We start from the raw sequence: 21,582 nt of genomic DNA, 5'->3' as shown, positions 1-21,582 counted from the left end.
ATTTGATCACGGGACTCCTCCCAGATGACCCTAATCTAACCCTAGTCACCTCCTCAATGCCACACCTGTAGTTGGATTAAACTTTTACCCTCTTAATGGGGATTAAGCTTCTACCCTCATCTTGGGGATTCAATTTCAACACCTGGACTCTTGGGACTCATACTCCACCCGTGTCTAAACCACAGCTGTCACCCTAGCATGGCCAGCTGACAGCTCGAATTCACAAGAGTCCAAGAGAATTCATTAACTAGATTTGACATTTTATTTACCATGCAATTGTTTTTATTTATAAGTATCTGTCAATGTTTAGATCACATGATGCAGATAAAAGGCCCTGAAATGCTGAATTTTCACCCATATTTATGATATAATTTATGGGAGACACACACTTAGAAATGAAGCAAAGTCATGCAGTCCAGCCCAAGGCCTATGGCCTTGGCTCTAGAAGGCCCAGGGCACCCACCAGGGATGCCTCAGGATTCAATCCAGCTCCACCCCTTGGCCTGTTACCGTCCCTCTGCATGTCTCTGCCAAGAAAGGAAACACTCCTCTGCTTCAGTTGGTATTTTTCTTTTTCATTGGGAATGAAGGCAATGATACAGATTTCCAGAAGCCAAATATAGAAGACATTGTCTCTTCTTGATAACCAAACTCCTATAGCTAGGCTTGCTTATTATAAATATTCAATAGTCACATGGATGACAGATTCAGTGTAAGCAGAAAATGGATCTGGTAATTAAATCCCTATTTAAAGCATAACCCTACCATGTAATGAAAAAGAGTGGGTAACTCCATAACATCAGGCACTGGTCAGTGGATTATGCTGGAATACAGGTAACACTCATTTCAAAACATCCCAGGAAGTGCGATTGCGCTTCCCTGGGCCTACATGACAGGAACAGTTCCTTCCCAGTGAAAGTCCAATAAAACAGAGAGAGGGCGTGGGGCACATCTGCACACATGTGGTTGTCTGCTGCGCCCAAGATGTCCTTCTGCCCTCACTGTTCATGGGACAACAGGTTCAAAATGAAAAGGACCACACTGCACCTTGCCTGCAGCTCTTCCGAGGAAAGTATGGCTTCTTGCCCCTCAGACCTGGTTCACACCATGTTCCTCTGCACGGAGTTTTGCAGGTGCTGTGCCGTCTACCTGGAGAACCTGCCCAGCTGTCTGCACCGCGGGTCTCCAGGCGCCCTCAAGGACTGGTCTCCAATGTTCCCTCCTTGAAGACGCTTCAGCTCCCGCAGGCAGAATCAGACACTCTCTTTTGTTTCTGCCACACTATTGTCATGACCCATGCCCAACACCGTCACCATTTGTTACATGCCTTTCTCTGCACTCAACTCTGAGTCCAAAAACTGGCAGGCATGAGCGTCAGGGGCTGCACGATGGGTGGTGGTGTCTATTTATGTCGCTCCCTTTTCTCCAGTTCTTCCACTGTAATCCTCCGGAGTGTGGAGACAGCCTGTCCCTTCTTCCCCCCCTGGAAGGTACAAGGCATCGTCTTGTCCCTAGTAGACAAAAGTAAGGGTGAGTGACTGAGACGGCGTGGCATTAGCCGTATCTGCAGAACTGGCAGAACCTATTTTCTATTTTAATCCAGATCATGTGGTGTTTTTCATTCTAAAAAGGACAGAATGGCAATCATTAAAGAATTTTCCAGATTTACATAAAAGATAAAAGGAGACCGAGTTACAGACAAATAAGGCTTTAAAAGGCACACTGTACCCACAGACGGGGGGTGTCCAGATTTTCGGAGCTGCAGGAACAACGTCCCCACCCAGGTGGCTGACAGCAGCTGAAACCTGCCGGGTCGCCTCGTCACCGTCACACGGTGGCTTTTCCCTGCTTCTCTCTTTTCTCCCCATCCCCCCAGAGCAGAACCGAGATCATAAGCTGGCAGGCCAACCCACAAACCTGTTTTGCCCACACAGTGCTTTTATGTTTTTTAATCAGCTGCCAGTGTGTAAGAAATGGCTTTCCCATGAAAACTCGGGTTGCCCGGTTCTCTTGGAAATCATACCTGGACAGCCCTAAGCCCCGTGCAGCAGCGATCAGCTGAGCAGAGTCACAGCATCCCCTTTCAGGAGGGCCTGACCTCCCCAGCTTCACTCATTTGCTTTATGTTTTTGGCCTCCAGAAGCATCTGAGCATGCACCTCCTGGTGTACAGGATGCTCGGCGTGGCAAACCTAGATGGCTGTGGACGCAGGTCCCACCAGACCCCACCGGGAACTTGGGCAATTAAATACTGTCCCTCCCTGGGCCTCTGTTCCCTTATAAACCAACGGATAACTTTTTGTCTTAAAATGTCAATAAAGTCAAAAGTTTGAAGTGTACATTTAGAGACTCACCTTGCCCATTAACTTTATGGTTGATGACTGCCCCTAACAATGCAATTTAAAAAAATGTAATTACTCTTCAATATCACTGCTGCTTACCCCAAGAGGCACTGGCACCTTCCAAGCACCTAATAATCCCCTGTCTTTCCTCAGTTCTCACCCTCCTTTATCTCTGAAAACTATTAAGACTCCATCGCTGCTTCCTCCTCCTCCTCCTCCTCCTCCTCCTTCCTCTTCTTCATACCACTCTACTACCAAGATATATCCCCAAACCTTTTTATTTTTTGAGACAGGATCTTGCTAAATTGCAGAGGGTGGCCTCAAACTTGCAATCCTCCTGCCCCAGCCTCTCAAGTAGCTAGAATTACAGACAGGACCATCACTCCTGGTTGATGTTCCTCCTTCTTGAAAGCTTCTCCTTGCTGGCCTTCCATAAAATTTTTATTTCCTGGGTGACCTCCCCTCTCCAACTACTCCTGTCTTCTTCTTCTTCTTCTCTCTTTGGCCCAGGGTAGAAATTCTGTGATATTTCGTTGGTCCTGGCCTCTTTTCCTCCACTACTCTCTTTTCCAGGAAAACATGGGCACTCATTCTCTCTCTTAAGCTCCAAACCCACATCACCAGCGTCTCACTGTCCCTGCACCCACCGTGCTCAGGACCGGAACATCCAAAACTAAGATATCCAGATCCTAACTCACTGAGAAGACATGGACTGTTCCTGGCTGCCTGCATTTCTGTCCTCAGTGGAGATCTACCAGGTCCTCATGCAGCCTAAGTTGTCATTGTCAGGCATGAGCCGACCCCGGATGGCCAGCCGTCTCCTTCCTCCTGCCCAGTGAGGGAGCCAGTAGGATTTGGCCTAGGGGTCCCGGGAGGGGCACCACTTTGTCTTTCTTCTTGGATGGTGAACATGAAAGATCTTCCCCAGCCACACAGAAGACACAGGGGGACCCACAGGAAGCAAAGCCGAGACACACAGAGAAGCAGGTGCTGCCAACCGTCTCTGAGCACCCAGAGCCCGGAGTGTGGAAAGCCAGCGCAACCCCTCAGATCTTATAATCACATCAGCTAAAAATCCCATTTTCCTTAAGCTGGTTTGCACTGAGACCCGGTCCCTCGTCATCCCGAGTCCTCTTCCACTGTCCCATTCTCTCAGATAACAGGTTAAGGAAAATCTAGATACTTAACTCTCTTCCCTCCTCTCCTCCAGTACGGAGCTTGCCACTGAGCCTTAGAGATGCTGTTTCCGTGACAGTTGTCCCCTTTCTATATTCCCCCACCTCTCCACCCCCACTGCTGCTATTTAAACCAATGGCCTCATTCACCTCCCTAAAGACTCGGGCTGGTCTAGGAATTGGTCTTCTGGCCTCTAGACTCTACCTAGCCCTGTCCTGTATACCACAGTTAGATCCATTTTCCTGAAGCATAAATCTAATTATATAATCCCCCCACTTTAAATGATTTCCCTCGGGCCTTCTGCTTACAAAATAAGAACAAGCTGTCTGTGTTAGTTTGCTAGCACTACCATCACAAAGAACCAGAGGCCGGGTTATTTAAACGACAGAAATTTATTTTTCTCCCAGTCTGGAGGTTGAAAGCCTAAGATCAAGGTGTCAGCAGAGCTGGCTTCTTCTGCAGTCTCTCTCCTTGGTTCTTGCATGAACATCTTTTCCGTGTGTGCACCTGGCCTTCCTTCCCTGTCTGGGTCCCAATTTCCTCCTTGTCGTAGGCAAGCTATGCCATTAACCTAGACCACACAAGTTTGTATCTTTTTACAAAATCAGGATTTTCTGAATGGCAATAAATTCACAAGCCGCATCCATTTCATCAACTTGGGTTCACTGAGTCCTCGTGATTCACTTGGTAGCCGTGAACAGGGCCATCGCGGATTCTCCTGTTCCATTCCGATCTTAATGACTATCATCTTTAACAGTGAAGTCACACAAGAGACAGAACTGAGAGCCAAGAGAGAGAACAGATTCAATTCGCTAAGTTCACAGGTGCTAATCTTTTATTGGCATGACTAACTTACTTATCGGTGTGTGCCTTGTGATTGTGCTGTGCAGCTAGGGGGTACTCTTCAATAAATTCTGTATGTCATCATCCATTATCATCAATTTGCTCAGACAAGTCCCTGAGTCATTTGGCCTTAGCAACTGCTGCCCGAGAACTGCTGTCCTAACTACACGGAGTAACTTCAGCCTGCAGTCCACACCCTTCTAGTAAGGACTCCAGTTATATTGGATTTGGGTCCACCCTGAGGACCCCACCTTGACTTAATTACCTCTTAACAGACCCTAACCCTGAACTTAGCCACACTCTGAAGTACTGGGAAATACTACTGCAAATTTGGGAGAGGATACAATTTAGCCATGACAATTCCTCATTCTGATTTCTTAATATGGCTTCACATCAACATTTTCAGCCCTGTCGACATCATCTCTTCTCCTCCTCCTCGTGCACCAAACTCTAGCAAAAATGGTTCTCAGATCATCTCCAAAGAATCTCGTGATTTCCTGTCTCTGAGCCTTTGCTCGAGGTGTTTCTTTGGTCTGGAACATCATTTCTCTTTCTTGCCTCTCATCCCTGTCCATCAAAACCCTTCCCAGCCAGGCGTGGTGGCAAAGGCCTGTCATCCCAGCAGCTCAGGAGGCTGAGGCAGGAGGATGGCGAGTTCAAAGCCCGTCTCGGCAACTTAGCAAGGCCCTAAGTAACTTGGTGAGACCCTGTCTCAAAATAAAAAAGGGATGGGGGCGCTGGGATTGTGGCTCAGCAGTAGAGCGCTCGCCGAGCACCGGCGGGACCTGGGTTCGATCCTCTGCACCACATAAAAATAAAGGCATTGTGTTGTGTCCATCTACACCTAAAAAATAAATGTTTAAAAAAGGGGGGGGGATGGGGATGTGGCTCATGGTTAAGCACTCCTGGGTTCAATCCCTGGTCCAAATAATGACTCTTCCAATCCTTCAAAGTCCTCCACAGGTGCCCTCTCCTCTAAGCCTTCCTGCTCCAGGGTGGGACTTCCTTTCCTTCCTCCTGAGCAGGTGTCTGTTGTTCTGGCCACCTGCCTCCCCACGTTCCTTTGCCTCACCCTTGCCTCGGAGCTCAGCTTCTCTCCCATCCCCCGTGGGCTGGGAGCTTCCTGTAGAGTAACCCTGGCCAGAGGTGTGCGTGATGCTGGACCCCACACACTTGGTTGCTGCGGCCCCGTGTAGTCAGAGCCGGCATGGCGGAGACAGCTGCTCTTGCCTGCCAATGACCATTTGCCCCTTGATTGCCCCTAAGGGACAATAGGTGATTTTTCAAGGGAAAGGATTGAGTCCCAGACAGACGGGCGCCTGAGTGGTCTGGTGTTTGGAAAAGCAGCCTCTGCCTCTCCACGAGTGAGGATTGTGTGCCTCTCATCTCCACGCAGGTTGCAGCCCCAGGATCTAAGAAGACTACATGATCAAAGTTCCTGTGCTGGTTCCAGTGGCCGGTGTCTGGTTCCTGTCATGGTTAGTGTTTCTGGCAAGCACCCTTCCAGGTGTCTTTCTCTGGTAACCCGGGAGCCGGAGGGGAGATTCTGCGCATTCCTAGGTAACGTTAGTGTGTAGGTGATCTATAGAAAAAAGACTTCAGTGGACAGCTTAAAGAGATGGAGCAGTCCGAAACAAAGAGAAACCTCAAAGAAGTGGGTCTTGATGGGGGCCGGTATGTGCACTTTCAAGGCCTTTAGATTATCCAAGCTCCTAGAATTAGTCATGACCCAGAAAATGGTGGGAACACCAACTAAGTTTATTCCATCCTGGTCAAAGGTAGGGCTCAATACAGACATTAAAGAAAAACCTAGAGGCTGGGTGTGGTGGCGCACACCTGTCATCCCAGTGGCTCAGGAGGCTGAGGCAGGAGGATGGTGAGTTCAAAGCCAGCCTTAGCAACTTAGCAAGGCACTAAGTAACTCAGTGAACCCTGTCTCTAATAAAATACAAAATAGGGCTGGGGATGTGGCTCAGTGGTCGAGTGCCCCTGAGTTCAATCACTGGTACCCCCACTGCCCCTGCCCCACCAAAAAAAGAAAAATGTAGAAAGAAATTTGTTCTTTCTTACTTGGGTTGAAGACTAAGATTAACTAACACTCCTGATATACTTATTTCTGTCTTGGTCTTATCCTTCCTGTTAAACTATAATGAGCAAGGATTGTTTTATCTTTGTGTCCCCTGCAACTGCCATCACAATAATTTATGCAAAGCAGACACCCCCATCACTGTGTTTCCAAGTTGAACTGAATCAAGCAGATTGGGAAGCTTACAGCGGGGCTGGATTTCCTACGGCAATGAGATAGTCTTTCTTGATTTATGAGAAGACCTCAAAAAAACTATGCATATTTTCATGAGAAAATGAAAAAGTCTCATCAATGGTCTACGAAGGTCCATGGAATTTGCATCTCTGGCACGGGGAGGGTTGTTTAAGCCTAGTTATTAGAAGAACTGGCCGTGTCTCTCCCACGTGGTCAGAGAGCACTGCACTTTTGAAAAACAGAACCACAGAATTTGAAAAATGGAAGGGACGTGAGCCATCATCTAACCAACACCCTCACTCCTGAGTAGGGGAAACCAGAGATATGTGGCAATTGCCCAAAGTGACAGAGTCCACGAGAGAGCCAGAGCTCGAATCTGCCCCCTCCCACTTTCCCCAGCTGGCTGAGGTCCCATGACCCACCTGCCCCCAGAGTCCTACAGACCCTCCACCATCTTGCCACAGAGCCCACCCTCCCGACCTCCGGGTAAAACACCTGGATCAAGCCAAGGTTTCTGATCTTCCTATACCTGGGCTGCCTGAGACCGACAGCCAACCTCACAGACCAGTGCCACCACAGGGTCACGCTGCAGACTCCTTGGGCCCTGGCACTGCCAGCCACCCCTGGATCCTTCCCTGTGCCATTCCCTGAGCGTCACGCCAGATATCTCACAAACTGTCTACTCTCCTAACCTTGTGGCCGCACTCAGACCTACTAAAAGGAAGTCCCCTGATGGAAATGCCCACCACCAGGCCACTGGGAACCTGCATCCACCGACGTGGAAGCACACTCCAGGCTGTGCTCTGTGCTCTGACTCTCTTCTTCTCTCTGAAGGACTCCTGCTTTGCCTTGTCCCTTCCCTTGCTCCGTCTTTCACGTCTCCTTCTGAAGGAGCTGCTTACCATCCGCAGTCCTGGAGGAGAACCCAGAGGTGGCTCCTAAGTTAAAAATCAAACAAACTTGAGAAATTATACCCCATCTGATTCAAATGTATGATATATCAAGATCATTGTACTGTCGTGTCATGTGTACATAATTAAAACAAATAAAAAAAATTAAAAAAAAAATTTCCAAGCCTCAGGTTCCTGTGGTCTCTCCCCACCAGCCCCTCGTGCTCCCCTCTCAAGCCCCCATCCCACCCCCACCGTCTGGCTGTCCTCCCAGGACCTCACTGTCAGGCCTAACAGGGTCGGCTCAGTCCTCACCTGCTGGCAGCATCGGACTCTGTCGGCAGGCCTCTTTCCAGAACATTCTCTCACTTGATTTCCATGACTTGACGTTCCTCTGATTTTTCTCAGACTTCTCTAGCCACATCCTGTCAGACTCCTTTTCAAGCCACTTTTCTCTTAGCCATACCATAAATGTTGGTGTCCCTTGGGAGTGCTGTGTTATCTTCTCTGACCACCCTGAACACTGTCCCTGAGTAATTTCATCTACTTCTCCACTTGCAATCCATGTTGATGTCCTCCAAATCCATGTTTGTGAGCCCTGACCTGGCTCGGCAACTCCAGATCTATAATTCTACTGAGCCTCTCCTCTTGGCCTCTCTGATTCAAACCAGTGAAGGGCGGTACCTCTGGCCTCCTCATCACCCAGAGCTCTTCCTCTGCCTCATGACTCCCAAGTGTAGGTCGTCAGCGAATGCCCGACCAAGTTCACCCTCTAAGTACCCTCAAGTCAGTGCATCCTGGAGAGAAGACTGTAGGGAGGTGCTGAACCTGCAGACGGCAGGGGTTCAAATCCCAGACCTACCTCTTGGTGAGGCAAGTAACTCAGCCGCTCTGTGTCTCTTACAGCACAGGAGGTAGGAACAGACTCCCCCGCCACTCGGGCACCAGGAGGGCTCCCTGAGCTTGCGCGTGTCAAAAAGCACTTAGAAGGGCCTTTGCCACACAGCAGGCGCTGGATGTCCTTGGAGTCCTTGCTGCCACTCGCTAGCACCAGCCACCCACCCCCTGTTCCCTGGCTGACCATTACAGCCTCCCATGGTCCTTCTGCTTGTCACTTGTCCCCTCTCAATCTGGTTTTCACACTACCGTCAAAAGGACCTTACTGAAACAATCAAGAGCGTGCAGAGAGCCTACAGGAGGGGAGAAAATCTTTGCCACCTGCACCTCAGATAGAGCACTAATCTCCAGGATATAAAGAACTCAAAAACACCAAAAAACAAATAACCCAATCAATAAATGGGCAAAGGAATTGAACAGGCACTTCACAGAGGAAGGAAATACAAATGGTCAAAAAATATATTTTAAAAAGTTAATATCAAGGGCTGGGGATGTGGCTCAAGCGGTAGCGCGCTCGCCTGGCATGCGTGCGGCCCAGGTTCGATCCTCAGCACCACATACCAATGTTGTGTCCACTGAAAACTAAAAAATAAATATTAAAAAAATTCTCTCTCTCTCTCTCTCTTAAAAAAAAAAAGTCAATATCACTAGAATTAGAGAATGCAAATTAAAACTACCCTGAGATTCCATCTCACTCTAGTCAGAGTGGCAATTATCAAGAATACAAGTAACAATAAATGTTGGCGAGGATGTGGGGGGAAATGTTCATTCACACATTGCTGGTGGGACTGCAAATTGGTGTAACCACTCTGGAAAGCAGCATGGAAATTCCTCAGACAACTTTGAATGGAACCACCATTTGACCCAGCTATCCCACTCCTCAGCATATATCCAAAGGACTTAAAATCAGCATACTACAGAGACACAGCCACATCGGTGATTATAGCTGCTCAATTCACAATAGCTAAGCTATGGAACCAACGTAGGTGCCCTTCAACAGATAAATGGGTAAAGAAAATGTGGTTTATATATACAATGGAATAATACTCAGCCATAAAGAAGAATGAAATTACAGCATTTGCCAGTAAATGGGTGAACTGGATATTCTCATGCTAAGTGAAATAAGTCAATCCCAAAAAACCAAAGGCCAGATGTTCTCTCTGATATGTGGATGCTAACAAAAAATAAGGGGGGGGGGGCGGGATAGAAATTCATTGAATTAGATAAAGGGGAATGAAGGGAAGGGAAGGAGATGGGATTAGGAAAAACAGTAGGATGAATCAGACATAACTTTCCTATGTTCATGCATACACAACCAGTGTAACTCCACATCATGTACAACCTCAAGAATGAGAAGTTAGGGCTGGGGTTGTGGCTCAGTGGTAGCGTGCTTGCCTTGAGTGCATGGGGCACTGGGTTTGATCCTCATCATCACATAAATAAATTAAATAAAGGTATTGTGTCCATGTACAACTAAAAAAATGTTTTTAAATGGGAAGTTGTACTCCCTGTATGTATAATATGTCGAAATACACTCTACTGCCATGTATATCTAAACAGAAAAAAATAAAAAAGGAATTGATCATGTTGTTTCTTTTTTATTTTTTAAATTTTTTTTGTTTCAATTATTTATACATGACAATACTGCACTTTGATACATCATAAATATTGGAATATAATTTCTCATTCTTCTGATGGTACATGATGTGGAATCACACGGGTCATATAGTTATATATGCACACAGGTAATAATGTCTGTTTCATTCTATGTCCTTCCTACCCCTTCACCCCCTCCGTTTCCTTCACTCCCCTCTACCTATGTTGCTTCTTAACTAAAATTGTAACCCTGGTTTCCCATTGCTCTTAAAATAGGTTTCAGGTCTGACTGTGCTCACCAGTTCCCCTGGGACCTGGCTTCCGGCCCCTCTCCTGACTGACCTCTACCCTCTCTCCTACCTGCCTCTCCAGCCACCCTGGCCATCTCCATTATGGTTCCTAGAAGTCCTCTCTCCTCTGGGCCTTCTGTGCAAGGGACAGTTGCTGTGCAAGGGACACCCCTTCCCTACCCAGGTCACCTGCCTGGGCTCTGCTAACCTACTCTTCAGGTCTCAGCTTACTATCACTGGCTCTAGAAGATGGGACTCTGAGCTTCCTCCCTTCCCCATCATGGACCTCCCCACTGGGCCCATCAACACATACCTGTCTGCTTCTCCTGCACATGATGTGCTCTGCTGTCTTTCAGAATTTTTTTTTTAATGGCTGACTGCCATGAGGTCTTTGGGAGCAGGAACTGCATTTGATTCCCCACTTTATCCCAAGAACCTTTCATCTAAGAAGCACTCAATAAATATTTGCTGAATGAATTAAAGGATAAAATTTCAACACAGATGTCAATTTTTCAGGTAATGGAAGTTACTATAGTTCATTCTAGACACCGAACACCCGAAAAATCTTAAAATAATAGAGTCTGCTCTTGTTTGGTGGCTCTCCCTTGAGAAGCCTCGCACAATCTTCTCCAGTGACTTCTCCACGCCCCATCCCTTCTCTAGTGCACACCTTCCTCCCCGATAGGTTCCAGAGAACTTCACAGAAAAGAAGTCTCACTTCTTTCCACGGAGAGATCTGGAGCAGACAAGACTGTGGCCTACTTGGACATGAAGCAATGACCCTAATCACAGGTGACAACCCTCTCTACTTAAAATTATCTGTGCCAACCAAGAGAATAGTTAGTAAAATAGTCAAATCGAACTTCAAATGGTCTTTCCCCTAATGTTTTCACAGTAATGACTTGCAATACAAGGTAATATTGTTGGTTTTAGAAAGTAAGAAAAGAATTTCTTTCATTTTAAAATGTGTTCTTTTAAAATTTCCTCCCTTAGGCTAAAAGATGAGATTCCAGAAGAGCGTGTGTCAGTACCGATTATGATTAAGCTCTTATTCTTCTGTATTAATGTTTGGGCATCTTTTGATCACCCAACATGTTCTCTCTTCTCCCCGCATCCTACCGTTTCTCTTTCTCCCGACAGTTCTTGAGGGCAAAGGAAAGAGAAGAAAAAGTATACAATATACATGGCTAGACATCTGAGGAAGGAGAGGGATCTTGCAATAGGATCATAAGTGGAGAAAGAAGGCTTTGCACATAGGTATACATAATCGAGTCATGCATGCAGATGTGTGTAGGTGTGCATATATAAATACTTGGTAAATGGAAATACATGTGTATACATATGTAAAAATACATAAACACTTAGTAATTTCTAACATGTTTATTAATTAATTTCTAGGGTCATCTCCAGAAATGGGTAAAATTTCCATAGGTACATATGAACACATGTTGAGTATACACCCATAGTTTATATTTATATTGAATTATATTAATATAAATATATATTATTAATATAGTATTCATGTTATTTATATGTATGATGTATATATAACTATATATGTACTTTATACACATGTGAATATATATATGCACCCATATGTTCATAAGCATTTATGAAAATTTTACTCATTCATGGAGATGACCCCGGAAATTAACTAGTAAATCACACTGTGCACACTGTTTATGTTCCTGAAAAACTACATCACCAAGTGCATGAATGTGAGTTTTTATTTCTTTGTAATCCCTGACTTTTGGGAGAATTTGTTGGTAAACTTTTTGTCTGGACTCATGAAAGAGTTTCTTCCCAAAACTGTCACAGGGAAACCAAAGTAGAGCAAATGCTTTGCAGATCTGAGGATAGTTCCTTGACGCCACCCTAAAATCCTAGGGATGCCCCAGGAAGTTACCTGCTAAGGGCCAGCGCCTTACCTCACACACTTCCCACTTGTCCCAGGCCCACTTGTCCAGGCAGGTCTCTGCAGTCACAGCCCAGCAGACAGATGACCTTTCCAGGAGAAGCCAGGTTACCTCCCACTCTTCCTCTCCTTCCCCAGGTCTGAAGGTCAGTATCGGCCTTTCTGTTCCCAAAGGCTCCTCTCCTCCCGTGTCACTGGGAATGAGAGATGCGAGTTTCCACCAAATGTATTCATTATTGGCTAGCTGTGCACACATCATATGCCTTCTCTGAACTTTACTTCCTCTCCATCCACTGAGTAATTTGAACAGCATCTTTATTTATTTATTTGGTACTGGGGACTGAACCCAGAGACCTTTTACCACTGAGCCATGTCTCCAATATATATATATATATATTTTTTTTCAAAGAGAGAGTGAGAGAGGAGAGAGAGAGGATTTTTTTTTAATATTTATTTTTTAGTTCTCAGCGGACACAACATCTTTGTTGGTATGTGGTGCTGAGGATCAAACCCGGGCCGCACGCATGCCAGGAGAGCACGCTACCACTTGAGCCACATCCCCAGCCCCTCCAATATATATATTTGAGATGGATCTCAGTTGCTGAGTTCAAAGTTCAAGGTTGGCCTTGAACTTTGAATCCTGTTGCCTCAGGCTCCTTAATCACTGGGATTATAGTCTTGCACCACCGCACCCAGCTGAACTATTTTATTTTTTTGGTGGTGCTAGGGATTGAACCCATGGCCTTGTGCATGCAAGGTAAACACTCTACCAACTGAGCTATATCCCCCTCCCCCCCCCCCATGAACTAAGTCATCTTTAAGCTACTTTTAGCTCCACCATTGGATTCTAATTTTCTAAGATGTGGAAAGATAGGTCTGCTGGCATTCCAGTACCTGCTCCATGTAGTAAAAATGTTTGACCAGTTATTAAAGCTAAGTATCTTTTCTAGTGAATACAAAATGAGAAGCTTAGGTTTAAGGACAGTCTGTAGGATGGAAAGGGAAGATCTCACAGGTTGACATTTCTTCTACTAACTGGATCTTAAGTGGAGGCAAAGGAAGGAGGAGGGCAGTTTGCAGAACAGCTTACCCCATTGAAGAGATCTGGAAGCAACAGGAACAACTACAACAACACCTCTTTCCTGACTCTGAAGGTTAGAACAGATCTGGGGAAAGAGTCTAGGAGAGACGGTGAGAGGGGGATTAGAGAAGACTCCATCCTGTATCTGTATATTTACTTTTGACTTGTTAAACCGTGTGTTACTTTGCACTCAGGGGGGAAAGATACATAAGATTAGTGAAAAGTAAAATCCCCACAGTGAATTTTTATTGAGCTCCTCTAGGATTTATTTTGCTCACAGGGAGCTCCCATGTGGAACCCTGCTGCTCTTCACCCCTGTCCCCAGAGGTGAAAGAGGAGGTCTTACCGCTAAAGAAACTTCCACAAAAGATCACAGCCCATCCCACTCTGCCCACCAGAGCAGGAAAACCGCGGCTGTCTCAGCAGGGAACGTTCTCTTCGGAAGGCTGGAGTGCTTATCTCACAGAACCTTGGATCTCCCCGGGGGTGGGGGGTGGGGTTCAGAAAACCCATTCTCTTACCAAGGTCAGAAAAAAAAGGCAGGGGCTGGAGCTGTGGCTCAGCGGTAGAGCACTCCACGTGTGAGGCCCTGTGTTCCATCCTCAGCACCACATAAAAATAAATAAATAAAATAAAGGCATTGTGTCCAACTACACCTAAAAAAATTTTTTTAAAGAAAAAAAAAGGCAGGAGTTTTATGCTTAAGCAAAACAAAAGTCAGCATGAGGAACAAAGGGCATAACTGAAATTCATCAGGGGCTGAGGCTGTAGCTCAGTGGTAGAGCAGTTGCCTAGCACGTGTGAGGCACTGGTTTCAATTCGCAGCACCACATATAAATAAATGAATAAAATAAAGGTCCACCAACACCTAAAAAAATTTTTAAAAAGAAAGATATTCATTAACCAGACTTTGAAAGAGCCTTAGGGATGGCAGTGCACACCTATAATCCAAAGTACAGGGGGCTGAGGCAAGAGAGTCACAAGTTCAAGGCCAGGGAAGCTTGGTGAGGCCTTGATTCAACTACAAAAAAGGGTGGGTGATGTGCCTCAGTGGTAGACGCCCCTGTGTTAAATCCCTAGAACCACAGAAGCTGAAGCATGAATAGGGAAAAAGAGAGAGAGAGAGCCTTAAACAAATTTGTTCTCTGCCTACATGCTTCGTTGGTATCTTTTAATTACTGGCATTTTTACCTGCCATTAACTATTAATGAAGGGGGCTAATATTACTAATGTGTTATTATCTGTTGTAGCAGAAGTGACTACTTGTCCCTGGTATTTATTTTACCCATTTCCTATTTTTTCATTTTATTATCATTTTAATGGCACAAATGTATGAGTTACAGTTTGATAATCTAATACATATATACAGTGCACAATGATCAGATCAATGTAGTTACCAAAGGGAAAGCAAGGAACGAGAAATGGGTAAGCAAGAAATAAAAGATGGAGACCAGGCGGAGATACCTGAGAGTTTGTCAGAGGTGACAAATAAAGGCCATCTCTCTACAGCAGAGAGAGGCCAAACAGGCTTGGCTTCTGGGACTTTTATAGGGCAGGCTCAGGAGTCAGAGCCAGGCGGGTCCTAATGCAGCTGTTGGGGGTGGGGTTGGAATGAGGGAGTGGTGAGCCTTTCTCAGGCCCTTTGACAGGAAAACAAAACTTTTTCCTTAAAATGGCAGTTGTCACTTAAGATGGTGGTCCAGATGCTAAGCAAGGACCTTACAGTTAACATTTGCATTTCCTTAAACATTTTTTAAATACTTGATTATAATGAAGTACAGTGTCTACTGCTGTACTATGCACAATAGCTAAGATATGGAATCAACTCACAGGCCAATCAATGGATGCATGGAGAAAGGAAGTATTTTACCTACCCACTCTCTAAAGATCAGCCTGAGGCCAGATCCTGCCTGCCACCTGGTTTTTTGTTTGTTTGTTTGTTTGTTGTTTTTTAACTGAACCTGAGACTGCCACACATTTTACTGCCACTTTTTTTTTTTTAGTTGTATTTACTTTTATTTTATTTATTTATATGTGGTGCTGAGGATCCAACCCAGGGCCTCACACATGCCAGGCAAGTGCTCTACCACTGAGCCACAACTCCTGCCCCACCCCCACTTTTTTTTAAAGGACAAATTTTATTATTTTTTATAACTTACTTTATTTATTTATTTATTTATTATGTGGTGCTCAGGATTAAACCCAGTACCTCACAAGTGCTACTAGGCAAGCGCTCTACCACTGAGCCACAACCCCAGCCCCTGCCACCTGTCTGTATAGATAAAGTTTTATTGGAACACAGCCACAGACACTCATCTCTTTATTGTCCATGGCTGCTTTTCCACCACAATCACACAGAGATAGTTGAGACAGAAGGCATGTGGTTCACAAAAGTCTTAAGTATTATCCAGATGGCTATTTATAGAAAAAGTTTGCCAATGTTTGTTCTATAATAGTAGAACACAGAACTTTAAGTATCTAGAAGAGGGCTGGGGATGTGGCTCAAGTGGTAGCGTGCTCACCTGGCATGCGTGCGGCCCAGGTTCGATCCTCAGCACCACATACAAAGATGTTGTGTCTGCCGAAAACTAAAAAATAAATATTAAAAAATTCTCTCTCTCTTAAAAAAAAATAAAATAAAAATAAGTATCTAGAAGAGAGACTTAATTTTCCAACTTCCCCTAAGCCTCATGTGCCTAAAGATGCAAATGAAGCTGGGTGTGGTGGTGCCAGTTTGTAGTCCTAGTTACCTGGGAGGCTGAGGCAAAAGGATCACAAGTTAGAGGCCAGTCTCAGCAACTTAGTGAGACCCTGTCTCAAAATAAAAAATAAAAAGGGCAGGGAATGTAGCTCAGTGGTAGAGCATTCCTGGATGCAATCCCCCAGTCCACCATCCCCCCAAAAAAGATGTAAGTGAAAACTATGTACAGCTTCATCTGAAACCATGAGATGATCTCAAGAACAAAGGGCACAAGTGGTAGACTGATAGGGCAGGAAGAGCCTGATCCTAACACACAGAGTTTTGTACTAGCCTGGACATTCTGTCAGTTTCTAGATAAGAGGCAGAGACAAATCCTTACTTTGGATTTCTTTTTTTTTAAACCAGGGATTGCACCCAGTGGTGGTTACCCACGGACCCACATTCCAGCACACACCATTCCTTTTTTTTTTTTCTTTTTTTTTTTTTTTCATTTTTCACACCATTCCTTTTTTTTTCTGAGACAGCATCTACTAAATTGCTGAGGGCCTCACTAAGTTGCTGAGAGTGGCTTTGAATTTTCTGTCCTCCTGCCTCAGCCTCCCAAAAGGCTAGGCATGTGCCACCCTATCCGACCCTTACTGTGGATTTTAAGACTCTTACAATTAAATATAATCTTCATATGTGGGAGTACATCTTCTTTTAATGTAAAATTGAGCTAAGCTAAAAAGAAAGTTTTACTTCTCTTCCTCAAACAAAAACCAGTTTTCTATCAGCATTCAAATAAAAAAAAGAGATGTTACAACAGCTATTTAAAATAATTTCACATAAGTGACCCCAGACCATTCAACAGAGACATGGGAATGCTCTGAAGCTTTGGTTTTATAAGCTGTAACTTCTCAGTTCATCATCCGGGTCCTTAACTGAATGAGGACAGGATGCTATTTCTTGTAATTATAATAACTATTAAACAAAGTTGTCATGCCCTAAGTAATTGAGAATGTCAAATCCAGAATGTGTGCTTTCCTAATGTGTCACCGCAAATGAATGGAGGGAAATCGGGATGTATTGGCTACAATTCATCTTTTCCTTCTGGCTGTTATTTTCCTTTTGCCTTCATCCTTAAGTGGCAAAGCTGTTCCGTCACAACAGGGGAGAAACCTGTGCCTGGTGACACAGCAGGTATGGGGCACATGTTTTAACAAAATGCCTTTTTATTAATTTAATTAGCACCTGTGATCCCAGGCTAGCATGCAGAGCCAGAAGCTGAAGCATGAACCCAACCATCTCCCTCCCCGAAGCAAACCTCCGCAGGGGCCCATTTTCCTCCATCTTCTTCCAGGGCAAAGTCGTTTGTCATTTAATCCTGTTGTCACTCTTGGCTTGCTGTTTTCTCTGGAATTGAAAAGATGGAAAATCTGAACCTTTCTAGATAGGTGGCGAATTATCCACCTATTTTGTTTGTATTTGATGAAAAAATATTTGAAGAATCAGGAGTCTAATGTGCCAAAGACATCCTTGATTGTTTAGTCTCACCTCCTGTCTCTCTAGAAAGCTCAGTCTCAGAGAAGTGAGGTCTTTTGTCCAGAGTCATGGAGAAGTCTGGGTTAGACAATGAACCTTTGACACAGTTCAAGGCTTTTTTGTGTTCTGGACAAATTCAGATGGCTTCAAGACCTGTCAGTCTTAAGGAATGCAACACCGAGCTCAGCAGGTTTGTTCAGTGAATTTCACCCCAAGGGAAGGAGGACTCAGAGCATGTGGAGAGGCTCAGGATGGCCACAGTCAACACTTGGTTGGCAACAAACAAATCTAATCAAAGATGGCACCATCCGGGCTGGGGATGTGGCTCAAGCGGTAGCTCGCTCGCCTAGCGTGCGTGCGGCCTGGGTTCGATCCTCAGCACCACATACAAACGAAGATGTTGTGTCCGCCGAGAACTAAGAAAAAATAAATAAATATTAAAATTCTCTCTCTCTCTCTCTGTCCCCCCCTCTCTCTCACTCTCTCTTTAAAAAAAAAAAAAAAAAAGATGGCACCATCCAAGGCAATCAGATAGACCTACTAATTCAATAGATTTGTGAAGACATGCATTTGGTTCTGCTGGGAAAATGTCTTAGATTACTACCACCCAGAGCATCCAGCCATTATCAAACTTTTATTCTCTTATTATAACTAAGTACTTAGTAAGAACTCTAAACTGATTTTTTTTAGGGGGAGGGTACTGGGAATTGATCCCAGAGGCACTTTACCAATTAGCTACATCCCCAATCTTTTTTTTTTTTTTTTCCTTTCTCCAAAGACAGGGTATTACTAAGTTGCTTAGGGCCTTGTTTAGTAGCTGAAGCTAGCCTCAAACTTTCAATTCTTCTGCCTCAGCCTCCCAAGTCACTGGGATCACCATGCCCAGCCGTAGTCTTTATTTCAATATAACTTATTTAACTATAAATTTATAAAAGTTAATGTTAAATAATGACTGTATAACAACAGGCTGGCCAAGTTCTCCGAATCTTAACAATTGACTTTCATGAGCTAGGATGAGCCAGCACTATCGTTAGCATCAGCAAATGCTCCAAAGAAGGTTTCTGTTATCAGAAAAATGGGGAACAGATGCTGAGCAGGTCAAATAATAGACATCTCTTTTTTTTTTTTTTTTTTGAGAGAGAGAATTTTTTAATATTTATTTTTTACTTCTCGGCGGACACAACATCTTTGTTGGTATGTGGTGCTGAGGATCGAACCCGGGCCGCACACATGCCAGACGAGCGCGCTACCGCTTGAGCCACATCCCCAGCCCAAATAGACATCTCTTATAATCAAGAGGTGAGATTTTAATGAAAGTTCCAAACCAGTTATATTGTAGCTTGAGGATATGCAAAAGAAAATTTCTATTCTTGCCAGAAATAGATTTCAGGAGAAAATCATCAAGAATTAGGGAGAGTCAAAGATGCTGGGTGAGTTTGCCCCTCCTCCTACCAAGGCCGAGTACGAGCGCCGAGTACTTCTGCAGCCTCAGCCCTGAGGGCTGCTGGTTGGGGACAGCACAGCACCAGGGGCTGTTCCACAACCTCACCAGTGTGCTTCTCTCTTGCTCTCCCTACTTACATCCTCCACACCAGTTCATGTCAATAATCAAAATTAAATGCAGAAAAATCCTCTGTAAACTCATGAAAGTCTGAATTGTCACTTTTGGAGAAGGGAAGTTGCACTTCAGTCCACATGCTGAGCGTCTTCTTTGTCTCAGCATTCACTGACCCCTGCCTCCTGAACCTCTGCAGTACTTCATCATGATACAGTTGACACTAACATACACGTGCTCATTTTGTTATAAAGATATTGGTGAGTGAAACTTTTATCCTTCTAAGCAGGTTATTGGCTCCTGAATATCTGTTTTTATCTCCAATAATACTGAACATAGTATTAAGTGCATAGAGTGGCCTCAATTTTAAAAAATGACATGAAGATTCAACATTGAGTAATACCTTACTAGCTACCAAAATAACTTAGTTTATGAAAGAACAAGAGTGATTTGGTAAACAGGAGAGTAAATTACATTTAAATACTGCATCTACATCCTTGAGGGTGCTTTAAAAGTATTTACTTGCTTTGAAATCTTACCAATAATGCAAAGTTACATTTCAATTTTTTTTTAAATGGTGCCATGGTAAAATGCAAGTTAAGCCTTATCCAAATCCATTTGCAGTTTGTGTTCATCAAAGCCAACGTATGAGACTTCACTGTAAGTAAGAATTTATAGCAACAGTTCTTTCTTTGTCAGTTCTTTGAGCTCGCTGTCCTGGAAGAAAACTAGCCAAACTGGACAAATTCACAGAATTCCAGAAAGGCAGCTTCAGATTAGATAGCCTGACTGAGCTAACATCTCATGCTGGCCACTGGATGAAAGGTCACCAGTTTCTTAACACAGAGTCTAAGGTGGGAACTTGATTCCAAATGCAGCTTCCAAGCCCACTGTGGGGATCAGAACCCAAACAGTTGACAACCACTTAACTTACCTTTGGAGGCAAAGTCATCTTTCTGGCAACAAAATTGAAACAATTACCACTTAATCATCTTAATTATTCCTATCACACATTAGAAAAGTAGTAGAGTCTCAAATGCTATAATTATAGTGTCTTACTCAGCCTTTATTCTACAGCTGTGCCCTCGACACGCCCCTACCCCTTGCTAAAATAGATTCTGACTACTTTCCCAGTTTACAGGGGATGAGACCATACCTGAAGCCCTCTCCCTTTGGTTTTCATTTCTCAGTCTCCTTGTGCCAGCTGCCTTCAGCAGATGGGATTATGGCCCCTAAATACGTGGTGTACTAGGGTACCTGCTGTCTCATTCCATGTTAAATTGCGTACATGTGTGCCTGTGGGCTTCTCCAGTCACACTTTAAATTATGTCTAAATTTAACTTTAATTCTAAACACAATCTCTCAGAGCAGCAAATAAAAACAGGTAATTAGAAGTTTGCAAAACATCATAGGAAAATACACTAAACAGAGGTAGATGTTTCTGAGGTAGATCTTAATGAATTATAAAGCAGTTACCCTGGTGACCCCATCACCATCATTCCTCTCCTCCCATACCCCTCAGTTTGCTTTTTTGGTTGTTTTTTTAGGTTGGTGTTATAACATTCACTAAATAAATAATGTGGGTGAAAAATTGTTAAATTTTACAGGACCTAAATCAGACTCCATAAAGCTGATCTTTAAGTAAACAACACTCAGAAGTAAACTCCATGAAACAACAATAAGTGTTGGCAAGGATGTGGGGGGAAAGGCACACTCATACATTGCTGGTGGGATTGCAAATTGATGTAGCCCATATGGAAAGCAGTATGGAGATTCCTTGGAAATCTGGGAATGGAACCACCATTTGACCCAGCTATCCCTCTCCTCGGACTATACCCAAAGGACTTAAAAACAGCATACTATAGGGACACAGCCACATCAATGTTTTATAGCAGCACAATTCACAATAGCTAAACTGTGGAGCCAACCTAGATGCCCTTCAGTGAAGGAATGGATTAAAAAAAATGTGGCATATACACACAATGGAATTTTACTCAGCAATAAAAGAGAATAAAATCATGGCATTTACAGGTAAATGGATGGCGCGGAAGAAGATAATGCTAAGTGAAGTTAGCCAATCCCAAAAAATAAATGCCGAATGTTTTCTTTGATATAAGGAGGCTGACTCACAGTGGGGTAGCTAGGGGGAGCATGGGGGGAATAGAGGAACTCTAGATAGGACAGAGGGGTGGGAGAAGGGAGGGGGCAGGGGATTAGCAAGAATGGTGGAATGTGATGGACATTATTATCCAAAGTACATGTATGAAGACATGAATTGGTGTGAACTACTTTATATATAAACAGAGATATGAAAAATTGTGCTGTATATGTGTAATAAAAATTGTAATGTATTTCACTGTCATTTATTTAAAAAAAAATCAATAAAAAAAGAAGTAAACTCCATGAGGTGAACTATGAAGGGGAAGGAAGAAAATTGTCATGCAATGGTCTGAATGGCAAAGCCAGGGGCTGAAATGACGAATCCTGAAGAACAGGGCTGGGGGGACATCAGATCC

The 21,582-nt window shown here is 44.2% G+C and overlaps 1 long non-coding RNA gene across 3 annotated transcripts in view; it reads right to left on the bottom strand.

Moving 5' to 3' along the window:
• Positions 1-364: 364 nt before the first annotated feature.
• LOC144253636 (uncharacterized) overlaps positions 365-21,582 on the bottom strand; it is a 36,670-nt gene continuing 15,452 nt past the window's right edge. The window contains exons 2-5 of one of the 3 annotated variants that reach the window (XR_013343325.1): positions 17,524-17,927; positions 17,294-17,382; positions 12,222-12,402; positions 365-1,511 (exon numbers count right to left, since the gene is read on the bottom strand). This is a non-coding gene — a long non-coding RNA (uncharacterized LOC144253636). Of the gene's footprint in view, positions 1,512-12,221; positions 12,403-17,293; positions 17,928-21,582 lie in introns of all 3 variants that reach the window. The other 2 variants (XR_013343323.1, XR_013343324.1) reach the window with 2 other exon arrangements.

The sequence above is a fragment of the Urocitellus parryii genome, chromosome 3 (genome assembly GCF_045843805.1).
Source record: "Urocitellus parryii isolate mUroPar1 chromosome 3, mUroPar1.hap1, whole genome shotgun sequence".
In the NCBI taxonomy this organism is placed as follows: Eukaryota; Metazoa; Chordata; class Mammalia; order Rodentia; family Sciuridae; genus Urocitellus; species Urocitellus parryii.
This window is presented reverse-complemented; position numbering and strand designations above follow the sequence as displayed.